The 14,541-nt window shown below is 53.1% G+C and overlaps 1 protein-coding gene across 1 annotated transcript in view; it reads left to right on the top strand.

Annotated features, from left to right (window-relative positions):
* Positions 1-12,405: 12,405 nt before the first annotated feature.
* LOC105563199 (zinc finger protein 497) overlaps positions 12,406-14,541 on the top strand; it is a 55,437-nt gene continuing 53,301 nt past the window's right edge. Inside the window, exon 1 of the mRNA XM_012014581.1 lies at positions 12,406-12,470. The gene's annotated coding sequence lies outside the window, so the exon portion shown is untranslated. The remainder of the gene's footprint in view (positions 12,471-14,541) is intronic.

Here is a 14,541-nt window from a genome sequence, read left to right as displayed (position 1 = left end):
TGAGACAGTAGAAGAGGTCGAGCCGCAAGTACAAAACTTACTCTCTACTTCAAAACCGACGGTGTCGGAAATTTCTACCTCCGCCAATTTGGCATTAAAGCGGGTCCTTTTAACTAGGAGCTCAAGTAAATTTTTAGAATTGAACATTCAAGGGAGGAGTAAAAAAGATATTATGTCATCAATGGTCATCGCTGGTCTATGTAGGTGTAAATTATCCTCAAAAGTGTCAAAATAGTACCAAGATTTCGACCCGGGCAACGCGTCGAACCACGCACGCTGCAATAGGCACACGCGTACGTAAGACGCGTAAAAAAATCGGGCACTTGCTCGGCGATAAATGCGTTTCGTAAATATAATACAAACGCGCGACGCTGAAAGAGACAATGCGCTGCTGCTACCGCGCTGATAATTTTCGACCGACTGTTAAACCCTTTGACTCGCGTACGGAGCGTCGTAATTTTATCGCGCGTAACTTACAATTATCCCGCGACCCGCCGCTTCCTACGCCTTACGTAACTCCGCGAAAAAGAAGACGATTATCCGCGGCGCGAATCGCGTCGATCTTTCAGGCTCCGTCCGCGCATCGAAAACGAGGAGCGAAGAAAGAGATCGAGCGCATCGCGCGGCTGGTGAACCTGACCTCCGACAACGTGGCGGCGTCGGAGGCGTTCGGCATTCTCCCGAAGTCTCGCCGAGTCTCCGTCCCGTTCCGATTCCGTCTCTCTCTTTCTCTCCCCGAGTCACGCTTCGGCGTCATTAAAATAAATTAGAGATTATCAAAGACAGTTCGCCGGCTTTCTTTCATCAGCGACTCGCCAGCGGAGCAAGACCGCGCGACCGCAAGATCGTCCTACACGGGAGGGGGGGGGGAGGGAAAAAAATATCGCGAAACGGTGAAATATATTAACGACACGCAACGGTTCCCTACGGAGTCGGAGTCCCCGACGTTGAAGCCGTCGATGATAATGAAGATATCCCGTCGCGACGCACGTTGCTCTCGAAGAAAAACTGTCGCGCTTCGCGGACGATGCGTGCGATAAGATAGCGAGAACTCGACCGTTGGTCGAACGCGCGCGGTTTCTCACCGGCGCATCAGGGTCGTCCCCAGTGTCGAGGATTCAGCAATCGGTCGCGTACTCGGTCAAGGTTGCGCGGATATCGAGACGTTAATGCCACGTCGCCCCGATCGACCGACTCGCATACGCAAACGTGGCCGGCGTGCCAACGGGCGTGCGGCCGCGGCCGCGGCGTCGATATTTCGCGCCAACGATATTTTCGATATTTGCATTTCCGCGCGGGAGTCCCCGGGAGCGCCAATTTATTACACCGCCTCTATACGTCCCGGCTTGACGTTAATTACACTCAAGATAATTTTCCTGTCCCGCGACGCCGCCGCCGCCGCCGTCGTCGTCGTCGTATAGTCTCGCACGCCGCGGCCGATCGATTCGCGCGATCGATCTCCTCCCCGTGCCCCGCGGACACGTACCCCTTTCGTTTTACGATCGTCGCTACAATATTCCACGACTTATCGGGTGGCGACTTATCGGCCCGGGTTCCAGCTGTCGCTGGCAGCTCTCTGAAAGCCCCGTTTCTCGCGCTGGCATGCCGGGGCTCGTGCACGCCGGCCGGGAGTAGGCGCGCAGGAAACGAAAACAAAAGAGTCGGAAGGAGAGCGAGGAGGAATGATTTTCCACGGACTGTACCGGCGGTACTGACCACCGACAAGTCCGCTCGTATTGTCTTACCTTGCCGCAGCCGCGACCGCGATCGCCGCGAGCCCGCCCGCCCGCCCCGTCGTGCCGCGCCGCGTCGCGCCGCGCGTCGCGTCACGCCGACTGTTAGCATACGTTTGATATGATAAAAAAAATGACGTGACGCGAGAGCGCAAGGTTACTGCCACAAGCGGGGCCGGCCGCTACGTTTGTATGACGCTGGCGGCGGCGAGGACCCCACCAGGCCTCCGCAGCCTCTCTCGGGAGCACGTCTGCGAGCGTGAAAGTAGGATTTCGTCGCTGGCCATCTTGCGAGGGCCATCTTACGGGGCAGCACGCCCGAGAGAGAGAGAGAAAGAGAGAGAGAATCAGAATCAGAATCGCCAGAGAGGGAGAGAAAGAGAGAGAGAATACGGAGAGGCGGGGGCGATCGAAACGGAGCACTGCGGAATTGCATTATCGTCGTATGAATGCGAAAGAGCCGCCAGCGGTGCGCCGCTATTGCGACGCGGCTTCGATCACCGCGAATAAAAACGGAGCGGCTCGCCGTGCCGCGCGTACCGATTTGTAACGTCGCGCCGCGCGTCAGCTGAACGTCGGCTTAATTAATATCGAAGTCCATTTATCGCGGCTCGTTTACCAGCACGCAGCCCGGCGTCGCTGCGGTTCTCGCGCCGCACGGCGCGGCGCGGCGCGGCGCGATTCCGACGAGCGGAGAGCCGGCGGGGGGAGAGAGACCGGACCGGGTAGGGACCCCCGGAGAGGAGGATGGAGAACCGGCGTGTAATCTGACACGGTCTCGCACGGATGCAGCCGGTTCTTAAATCCGGTATTATTTGCCCTTTTTCTCGCCGTACCGAAAGTACGACGACAAGTCGTCGGCGACGACGACGACGACGACGACGACGACGACGACTCGCGCGCGTCGGCGCGGCGCGGGAACGGCCGCGCGCCAACTTTGCGCGCCGTTACGCACGCCGTCGGATCGGTCCCCCCGGCACTTATCGGCGTGACCTTCCTCATCTCCTCCTCCACCGGAAGAAAAAAAATGTGTGGAATTCTAACGCGTACACCTCGCGCGACTCCGTCGCGATCCCGCGCGACTCTTGTTTTCATTGCCTCCGCGCGCCACTTGTGACTCGCCTACTTAACTCGCCGTTATTAATACACAAACGAGAAGCGGTCTAACTAAGGATTCCTACGCGGGCGGAAAATAGCTCCCCCCCATCGACGCGGATCGGTATATCGCGGGACCGCGCGCGGCGCGCTATCGGCGCGGCGGGACGACGCGCGTATACGCGCGCGGCCGTGATGTAACTCGCGTTGCATTCGACTTGCGGGACAGTTGGGCGAAGCCGAAACAATCGCGGGGCATAAGAATGCAGCCGCATTCTACAATACGTACACACGGCCGGCAGAGCCGTCCTCGTTCGTAATTCCGCAGAATGCGGAAATATCGAACGCCGTTGGAAATCCCGCGTGCGGAGAGCGAGGCTCCTCGGCGTTCTTCGCGTGTGCGATGTCGGGCGTTCATTATCGACGACGTTCTCACGGGGACGCGAAGGGAGAGAGGGACGAATAGTAGGACAAAGACGAGGAGCGGAGAAATAGCGGAGAGCGCGAGGACGAAGAGTGGCGCTCGATCCCGATAGCGATCGTGCTCTCACGCGATCGTCCGCGGGCCTTCGCGTATCGAGGTAGGCGCGGAATCGTCGAATCGCTGAAAGGAGCGATGGAGAGGAAGAGAGCGAAGATCGAGCGACGATTCGGTCATTACGCGCGCGCGCGCGCGGCTCCGCCGCTCGATCTTCCGCTTCCCCGGAGCGTCGCGGCGACCGCGGGCGGCGCGAGTCCGCGCCGACCGTTGCATCGCCCGCGCGAATCGATACGCGGCGATTAAAACGAAAATATCCCAGCGCGGAGAAATGTTAAATTACACCGGGGGCGGCCGGGGCGGCGCGGCGAGGCGTGACGCCGCCGTCCTAAAAATGAGGATCCATAAATAATGGAAGAATTTGCGCGTGGATTCCCTAATCAGCATACCACCCATCGAGATACCCGGTATATTTGTATGCAAACGTTTGCAAGTGCACGAGGGCCCGGCAACGAGGGTGACGGAGGAAGAGGGAGGGCGACGGGAAAGACGTACAGATGGGGGGGGGAGGGGGAGGGGGAGGGGACGACGGAGCGCGGCGACTCCGCGATCACGAGCGTCGGCGTCGTCGGTTGTACGCGCGGCGTGTATACATATTTATACGCGTGCGGAGTGTAAAGCACCGCGCGCGTGCACACCGCGAACGCATGCGCGGATCGACGTGTGCGTGCGTGAATGCGTGCACGCACGATGACTCAGAAAGCTGACAAGTCCACGCGACGACGATCGGCAGCGAGATCAAAGGGGGCCGAGATCGAGTCAGGCCCGACTTGCCGAACGGAAATTCGCCGCGTGCGGAACAACTTCACAGCCCGAGTTAAAGATAATTTGCTGAACGCAATGTCGAATGTAAAGTCTGTCGTCGCACATCGCGCTCCTGTTGTTTCGCGAGTTACGTGCACCATTAGGTCGTAAGATATGGCGTTTCGGAGAGCCTGACACCAATTCTTACAAATTCACAAGAGGGCGCGGGAAATTGTTTTATATAATTACACCAGACCGTTGAGAAGAGGAAGACTAAAGGCCGAATCAGACTAGCGATTGTCGACGCAAGTTGGATTGGGATTGGCGATCGGCGATTGTCTTCCGGCCAATGAGAGCAAAGCACCCAGCGATTTACTCTCATTGGCTAGAAGACAATCGCCGATCGCCAATCCCAATCCAATCCGCGTCGACGATCGCTAGTCTGATTCTTATTGGCTGAAACGTCCTTTTACGGGTGCTTTTATCGACAATAGAGGATTCAAAGTATGGGCCTAAGACTTTTGCATACTCCTGACACTTGTAGGATGATCCAATAGATCGTGCGTAAATGTGCGACGGATGGTCTATGCGCGGGATATGTAAATCACCGCCTTATAAGTAATCTACGTAGATAAACGATAAAGCGCAACCGCGGCTTTCCATTATTCGAGTAATCAGATTGCGCATAAAGTTTAAGTGTCTCACGTGTAGACTATCCGTAGACGTCGCTGGCGCAGATCCTTCCCCTCTGTCATCGCCCCGCGATCTTCTCTGGTGATCCTTATAGGCGGGGATCAACGGCACCCGAGCACTGCTGGAAAACACAAACTCTAGTTGTACATTCGGAAGGAACTCTTGGTCGCACGATCCCCGAGTGACGTGCGTGCGCGATTGCGATTCACGCAAATTAATTAATTAATTTTCAACCGCATCGACAAGTGCAGTCGAGGGTAGCATCGCTTATGCGCTGTCCCATTCTTATGACATAATTCTATATGTTACGCTTGCGCAGCGATACTTTGGCGGAAGCGATCGAGATTCTGTACCCATCGGGTCGCGCGCGCGGGTCGCCTCGTCGTCGATGGCGAGTGTGTCGTGAAATTGGCGGGCGCGAGTGTGAAATCCGATACCGGGAAATTAAGAGCAAGGGAGATGAATTTTTTCCGCAGCCCCGGGAGACCGAGAGGCTGGAGAACTATGATAAACAAATGAGACTTGGCAACGCGGCCGTCGGCAACTGCAGCAGCCAAGGCCTGCCGGACTTTTTTTTTCTCTCTCACTCTCTCTCTCTCTCTCTCTCTCTCTCTCTCTTTCCCTCTTCTTCTCTTTCCCCGCTTCTTTCTTTCTCTCGCTCCGGCCTTTCTACTCTCCCCCGCGCGTCCCGTTCGCGCCTTCTTGTTCATTGCCTCCCGCCCCACCACGCGGGAGGGAACGCGAAGGCGGTATGGTGGAGGCGGCGGCGGTGGAGGAAGAAGAGGCTCACACAGAGACTCTTATTTGCTTCTTTCGCTATTCCCCTTATTTTCCTCCCCGCCAACGACCGCCGCTCTGCCTTCTTTCGCCGCTCTCTTTCTTCTTCTGTTATTACTTCCCTTCTTCTTCTTCTTCTTCCAAGTCTTCCTCTTTTTCCCTCACGCAATACGCATCCCCTCGCCCGGCTGCAACTCCACCGGCCCCTGCAACTCCTTTCAGCCCCTCGAATAGCAGTTTATTTTTATTGCGATGTTCCGCCCCTTCTCCCGCGACCTATCCTCCCCCCCCAGCCGTTCCTCTCCCCGCAACCCCGACCTCGACCGATGCTCGTGCTTGAGTTCTTTTTATCCGCGTTGCTCCTGCGTTCTTTCGCCTCGTCTTTCTTTCTTTCTTTCTTTCTTTCTTGCTTGCTTGCTTGCTTACCGCGCCGCTCGCGTTGCCCGTGGTCAGTAATTTCGCGAAGGGGTGGCGACGAGAATGCGCGCCTCGGCCTTCGCGCGGTACCGTCTTCTTTTTGCCGGCGTCCCCCCACACCCCGCGCCTCGTCCTCCTACCCCATCTCGTTCTTTTCTCGCTCCTTTTTTTCCCCCCGTCCCGCCGCTGTTCTTATTCCCCGCGTACGCGCGCTGCGGCCGCGCGATAGGGAAAAATATTGACTGCGAACAACGGCGCGGCCGAGCTCGCGCTCTCATTGCCGCGATATATACCGGGGCATTTGCGGAGTTAATGGCCCGCTCCTTATCCGCGCGACGATCGCACGATCGGCCGGCGATACCGCGATACACGTTAACGCGCGATCGAACAAACGCTGTAAATCGTTGTTAAATTAAAACGCGAGCGGCCCGATCGCGCGCGCGCGGTTTATTTCGCCACGCAGTAATATCCGCGACTTGCGCGCGCGACTTTGTACGCGCGACTTTGTACGCGCGATATCCCGCGATAAATCTCGTCTCCCGACGCACGCGGAAAGGAGTATCAATAATTCAATTATTTAACACGCCCAACGGTCGCGCGGCATAATCCAACGAGGTATTAGCGACGCGAAATTATCCCCGATCGACGAGTCCGCTCGGACTCGCTCGGGCCGGAGTCACCGCACGACCGGTCTTATTACTGACGGTGAATTAATGGGCTTAATTGATACGTCTCGATCCGCGCCCGGCACTTCTCTCTTCTTGCGCGCGGTCCACGTGCGAAAAACCGGCCGATCGAAATGCGAAAATGATCGCAATGAAATCGCGCGATTTCGTTTTTGCGCGACTTTTAATAACGCGTTCGAGGCACGTCGGCTCGAACGGACTTCGAATGCGATATCTCGATCGTCTTGTATTACTCGATATCTCCCGAGACACTTTCTCCACGGTTACTCCACTATGCCACACGCGCTGCGCAACTCGCTTATGGTCGTTGCACTCCTCTCTCTCTCTCTCACTCTCTCGCTCTCTTTCTCGGTTTTTTTTTCATGGAAATCTCCGCCGTAGTGCCGTTTAATAACTTTATTATTACGAAGCTTACCGTACGCTGTCGATCGCCTGCAGTCTGATTGAAAACATACTTTCGCGCGAGCGGACGGGAAAATAAACATGTAAAATATGTTATCCAAGATTCATACAGAGGCCTACATTATGTATCATCTTTTAATATTTATCGAGGGGTAAAATATTGAACGACACGATGGTAACGAAGCAGGCCTGAATAATGCAACGCAAGCTCAAATTTTTAAGCAGACCCCCTTCCCCCCCAAGTATGAATTGAAAAAATTAATATAATATAACGGGAATGTTTTCACAGAGTGTCTAAAGATATGTCAGCGGCCATATACAGGGTGTACTAAAACCACCGGCTATCCTTTTAATCATAAATTCTTTAGAAAATCTCAAGACGAAAATTCTAAGGGCCAGTTTCACAAACGTCGGTTAACTGTTAACCAGAGTTCAGTCAACTTCCTATCTTTTTCTATTTTGTTATCTAAGAAGAGACAGAGAATCAATTAACCTTCGGTTAGCAGTTAACCGACGTTTGTGAAACTGGCCCTAATACGAAAATGTAGAGGCTACAATAGCTTTTAAGTAATAAGCGATTATATTTCACAAATGGTAAGCCGGAGATTTCGCGCGCTCAGGTGCGGCGACGTGACAAGTGATAAAAGTGTTCCTACGAATGTCGCCCTTTTTAGCATAGCAGCAACCTTCATGGTCAACTGATATTGATCGACCACTTTGACAGCTACAGTACTTGGAAGTAACATGTTGCAAATTTTTACCTGAATTAAATGAAAAGGGCGACATTCGTAGGAACACTTTGATCACCTGTCGTGTCGCCGTGCCTGAGCGCGCGAAATCTCAGGCCTATAATTTGCGAAATATAATCGCTTATCATTTAAAATCTATTATAGCCACGACATTTTTGCGTTAGAATTTTCGTCTTGAAATTTTCCAAAGAATCTGTGATTAAAAGGATATTCGGTGGTTTTAGTACAGAAGCAAAACGCACATCTTACGAAATCCCATTCTTGGCATATTCCTTTATTTGTTTAATACAACGTTTCGACCCTACTTTTTGGGTCCTTATCAAGTAGTGCTAAGTGAGTTCATCGTCGTCACATAAGACAGAGTCGAATTATAAAAATACGCGTACACGCGAGCACTGCGGCTGATGGGCTCGAAAAAGTCATAAGGCTCCGACGTGAAATCACGAATACGAAATAAGAAAGGACGTCAGAGCCAAGACAGAGCGCGTTAGTGTCTGAATGATTTTAATTTTTAAATTCATTGCGAAAAATTTATCTCAGCCAGGGTTTGAATCTGGACCTCCCTGTTACTAGGCGGGCGCCTCTTTTTTTTTTATTAATATTCACGCGAATGATCAGTCTTTTTTTCAAATTTTTTTATCCACCTCGTTAAGTCGACCTTCATCCAGCGGAGGACGGGAGATCTCGCCGATGCGGATAATCCGATTGAAAGTTTCGGCCCGGGAACAACTTTCGGGACTTTTGCAATCCCTCTCGCGTCCATCTCTCGAAAGAAGAGGGAAAAAAAGATCAGTCGGAGAAAGAGGCACGGCCGTGTCACGTGTTCTCTTCTTCCGGCCCCATTGAGGATTCTCACGGACACGCACACGGGCGGGCGGACGGGCGCGCGCGCGCGCGCACGAGTGTCTTATCGCGGCGCGTCACTGATAAAGCAGCCATGATGGATAGGCGAAGAGTCTCCACCGCAGACTCCGCCCTGTTTTTTTCTCTCTCCTTCTCTAGGCGGACGCGCTTTCAGCACGCACTTTTCTACGCCGTTAACCTTCGCGACTCCACGCCCAAAATAAATCGCCGGAGGCAGGGAGGGGTACGGCGAGCGCGCGCTGCGAAAGAAATCCATTGGAAACCGAAACTTCCAATCCGACCGCCGCGTCGTCTCCCGTCACAAATGCGAATTGTCCCTTAGGTACGATTGTTGGGTATTGCGACACGGGTAACGAACAACTAATAGGATTTAATGGTAATTTGTTGAATCAATTAAATTCTTTAACGTTTAAGCCGCACGGAAATTTGCGCCGTTTCGAAATGACGCGCGAATACAATAATTCAACGATGGGAAATCAAACGTTATAACTGCAGCGGGCGAGCGGCGCTTTCTCAACAGAATCATAATTTATGAAGACGGTTGAGAACCCCGTTATCGAAACCACTATTAACAAATTACGGGGAGACGATTCACGTGCTTTTGCGAAATCGATCGGGGAGCGCGCTTCCCTATCCCCGTGCATTTTTACCCCGATATCGACCAGTTCGTTATCTCCGCACATTTCATTAAATGTATGCATCATGCACGAGCGGCGGAATGATTGGTAAGGTGCCAGGAATTGAATGGCTCACTTCACCGTGGAGCTTATCCGATAGCCCGAAAGGCCGGTGGCATGTAGTCCTTAAATTAGTCCAAAATTATTCGGCGCGATTCGCAATTAATTAAAGCTTAATATCGGACTTTCCACTCGGAAATTGGCCGTAATCGGATAATCAATATCTGTATTAATATATATTATACTATATAATGGAATATTATAACGTATGTAAAAGCGGGAGAGAGACAGAGAGACAGAGAGACACAGAGAGAGAGAGAGAGAGAGAGAGAGAGAGAGAGAGAGAGAGAGAGAGAGAGAGAGAGAGAGAGAGAATCACATACCCCCGGAGCCCTTCCGCCGCGAAACCATCGAATCCGCAAAGGTCGATGCTTCCGCGGCAAGACGCAACTCGAATTATCCGCTTGCGCACGATTCGAAGGTATAATTTCCGCGTCCCCTAATATCACCCCGCCACGTCGCGCGCCGATCGCGGCGCGGATGCGTCACCCTCTGAATCCGACTTCCTTCGTCGCGCGCGAGTTCCGGAGGCGAGAGACGTACCACGGCGGGCGGGCGGCGGCGGGGCGAGGGGGGGGGACGCCGCGGCTTAACGGAGGAGGATCATTATCGTTTCGCGGCGACACGCGGAAAAGTGCACGGCGGCGAGTGGAAAAATCCGTCGGGTCGAGGATGACACCTCGAGCATCGGCGCGCACACACTTCCTGACCGGGCCGGATCGTCCCCCTCTCGCGCCGCCGTTCGCCCGCCGCGCCGCGCCGCGCGAACGTACGCGCCTTTCTCTCTCGTTCTCCTCTCTCTGGTCGCGCGCCCGCGAGCGAGCCAGAGGGTGGAGGAAAAGAAGTAACGGCGACGGTGGAGTTAGAGGCGAGCACGAGGACAAGGCGGCCAGGAGAGGCAGGAGGCGAGGAGAAGGACGCGTATGACGAGGAGTCGCGGCGGCAGGCAGGGGGCAGAGAGCAGGGGGGGGGAGGGCCGGCTGGCGAAGGGGGGTTGCGTGAAAGAGGAGAGATAGCTCGCGTAAGCGGCGTGAAGCTGTGCGGGCGCGATTGGCCGTTTCCGCCGTGTCGCTCGTACCGATTGGCGGGTCTGCCTTCCCCCCCGGGGAATATATCGTGTTATTTCAATCGATATCTCTTGGAGTAGCCAACGACGGATTTTTCGTTCACCGCGATCGCCTTATCAGCGCGCCTTTCCACCGCGCGCGCTGACGGCGCATTTTTTCTCCAACGTCCCCCGTTTAGCGCGCGGCACGCACGGACGGCGGACGGAGACCAAGAAATCGCCGTGTCCCCCCCTTTGGTTTAGTTCGCGAGAGACGCCGCACGCTCGCGTACAGCGCTACGTTCGCGCTTCTGCATCCGGTCTGACCCGCGTGCGTGTCTTACCCCCGGTTTATATAAAAAAACCTTTCCCGAGCGGAAAAAGTGATAGTTCCTTAGCGGACGTGGTTCGTCTCGTGGATCTCCTCGGGCGCCTCTCCCGTACCCTGGGCCGCGCGCGGACCGTCCAGCCACCGCGCCGTCGCGTGCCCGATCGCAACACGAGCGTGGTGAACGAGAGTAGTACGTTACCGCGTGCCGACTCGAAACACAGCGGGATTGTCGAAACCTGGAGAAACTCGCGACGAACGCGCCAACCGCTCGCGTTGGGCCTCCCGTAGAAAAACGAGGAAATCCGACCGGTCCACCGCGCGTGATTCGACAAATCATCGAGAAACAAGAACGAAAGCTTCCGTCGACTCGAGGGAGAAAGAGAGAGAGAGGAAAAAAATTGAAAGTGCACGGAGCTTTGACGAACAAATCAAACTTAATCGCTCGCCGAAGCGCTTTTGGCGCCAAGGACTTTGTCCGCGAGTGCAAGGCCGTGGCACGTGCTTACGCAACGATCAGCGGTACCGTTGCGCAAAGGATGATCGGTCGAGCGTCGGGTCAGACGGGGTAAGGTCCGTTCGCCAGCCAGTGCTGCGAGCCAGTGGACGGGCCTACCGCTGCCGATGTTCCTTATCAAAGGGAACCGTAACGAGAGTTAATGAGGAGGTTCGATGATCGTCGGGGCTTTACAACGGTCCGCCGCTTGCGCAACACCCATGGAGCGTACGAGCATTAATTGGCCGATCGGGAACGTAATCGCGGCCAACGACAAACGATATCTTTCACACGCGCCGTTATAAAACAAAGAGAGAAACCATGGGGTTCCGTAAACGCATGCGAAGGCAGCCGCTATCGTTTCCTCACGCGATGATTTCCCCATTCTCGATTACGTAAGGGCCCGCGAGTCGAGATCGGAGAGGCCTCGCCCCGTTGAGACGTGAAACGCGCACAATGAGGAGCCGCCGTTTGGGAAAAAGATCGGCGGGTGAGATTGATCGGAACAATGGCGATCGAAGAGCCAGTCCGCGTTCGCGGCGGACGAATTTTACGCGAGCGTAACGGTCAACAGTCTGTGTTCAACTAGTCAAGGACCAAACGCCGTAGATCCTACGGCTGTCGGCTCGACCGAGATCCATTCTAGTCGTACGTCACCCCGTGGAAAGCTACCCTCTGTGAACTTTGCAACAATAGCGACCGGCGTGTGAACACGTTCCTTACACGTATGTTTTCTTAATCGCGACGCGAACTTGGATAGTCGCCCGGTTACGAGCGGCAACGATACCCTTTCGTCCCTGTCGAACGCGGAGATATCCTTACGCGCGGGACGCGACTTAAAATTCCGCATCGGGGTGGTCGAGGGGCGCGCGAGCGCTCGCGATCATGCCGGCAGTGCCGGGGCCCTTCGTGTCGTCGCGCGTGGACCGGGGCGGGTGGGACTCTTCAGGTTGCGTGCTCGAGATTCTTCCCTGAAGATGTATGGCACCAATGAAAGCCACGGGCCGAACCACGGGCCTTGGACACCGCCCCCCGCGCCCCAACCGCTCCCGCCGCAAGCCCAGCATCAAAACCATCCCCGACCTCACCCCCACAACCATCCGCCGAGCCACCCGCCGTATGTACCGCCGGCGTATCAGCATCCTCATCACCACTTGCCGCCCCAGGTAATTATTGATGGATATATTCCACGGCTAGTTTGAGCCCGAAGATCGAAAATTCACGCCAGGAGAGCGGCGACCACGTGGCTCCAGAAGAGAGAGCTTATCCCCGGGGGTGCGTTTGTCACGCGCGCTAAATAGCTACGGCCACGAGTCTGATGAATCTAATTATAGAGAGAAATGTCTCTCGAGCGCATATTTCAGACAATGTGCTCCGTCGATCTTTTACATGTCTTTCACGCATTTGCATTAGGAATGATTAATAATAATAACAATAACGTGACGCTAACGGAAATAATATTGGAAAATAATATTGCGGGACGCATAAGAAATCGCAGGTGGATCAGTTCTCAAGGGAAATCAGTGCTTCGTTGACGAATTGTCAATTGAAGGGGAAGACTGTACACGAAGTGTAGTTTAGACATAGATAGCGCATACAACTATCCCTAGATGTACATCGCTCGTTCACTTAATCCGATGATTAATCACAAGATGGAGATCGCTGCCTGATGGCCGCTTATTAAATTATCTACGTAATTCGAATTACGGTTATACCTACAAGAGTGTCTTTACCTGCCCGTTAAACGGAGGGGGTGTTCGTCGGACAATCGTCGTCCGGATCGAAACGCAAACCCGTTTCGTATACCCAGTCGCTACTCTACAATCTTCGATCGTTCGGTCTCTCGTCTTTAAGGTGTCATGTGTCACGCTAATAAAATCACGACGAGCGTTCAGATATTTCCGAAAATATCGACGCGACAAGGGCGGCCAAAACGTCCGTTAATAATTAATATTTTCAAGATGCCGCGCTAAAAATTGCATATTTCATCTCTCTCTCTCTCTTTCTCTATCTCTCTCCCCTTCTTCCTGGAAGTTGGCGCGGTTGTGCGCGTCGGAAAACTTGCAGATTGAGAAATTATTATTTTCGCGAAGGCAGACGCCGCTCCTGCCGTTTGCCCCCCATGATGGAAATGGCGACCCTGTATCCATTTTACCGTCGAGTTATACGAACCGAGTCGAATATAGCGTTACCAACGACGTCGAGACAAGACCGCAAGGCCGGCCGATCATTGAGATAGACTTTCGCTCGATCGCCGATACCCTCCTAGCAATCCTGCACTCTTGACATTGGGCTCGGCTCGGCTATCCCCGCCGACGCATTGCACATTAATACGATCGATAGCCCGCTATCGCGCGATCTCGCGGCCTCCCCGCTTCTTTTCTCCTCTTTTACCTCGCCGGCCTACTCCGCACAAGTCGCAGGATAACGACTACCTTTCGGCATCCTTAATTTCGATGTGCCGCGTCGTGTTATTTGATCCTATCCGCCGACGAAACAGGAAGCCGGATTTTGCCTACCGTAGCAGAAGGAAGTAAAGAGAGAAAAGGAGCCTTAAGGTGTTTGCGACGGTGTCGAAGTTTCACTTTTTCTCCCTTTCAAGCATTTAAAATATATTTATCGAAAACACTTGAATTATTTTTTCGCCATTTTCTCCTTCTATAAAATAACGACGCTTGTTTTTGTGCCCTCTAAAAGTCAGTCAGTGGATTATCACGGAAAACAGTGAATAATCACTGACTCACAGTTATAAGTATACAACTGCATTTTTCAGTAGTGCACACTGAGAAATATGTTCGATTAAATGTAATCGGATAATCCAGTTACATGATAACAAACAGATACAGCCGATTAAAAATGTGATCGGTTTTTCAATCAAATTTCATCGGTAACTGCATTTCGTCGGATGAATTTCATCGGATGTACCCACAATTTAATCGCAAAAATTAACCATCGGAAACGCAATTTAATTGTATTATATAATATATATATATATATAAATAAATTAGAACTCACTGATATATAATTTTGCCCCTATTAAACGTTTTACTATTTTAACTACTAATACCAATTTTAATTTTAATATTGTTTTATTGGAGCCTTGTTTATATTTATTGACAATGTGATTGGTTTAGCCGAAGAAAATTTTTCTCAGTGTACACACTTGCAGCTGCAAGTCAGTGACCATTCGCCGTTCTCAGTGATAATTCACTGATTGACTTTTAGAAAGTGTGTAAC

Source organism: Vollenhovia emeryi, unplaced genomic scaffold, assembly GCF_000949405.1.
Source record: "Vollenhovia emeryi isolate VEMERY1.0 unplaced genomic scaffold, V.emery_V1.0 DF939179.1, whole genome shotgun sequence".
NCBI lineage: Eukaryota > Metazoa > Arthropoda > Insecta > Hymenoptera > Formicidae > Vollenhovia > Vollenhovia emeryi.
The sequence above is the reverse complement of the archived record's forward strand: the minus strand, read 5'-3'. Positions and strand labels throughout refer to the sequence as shown.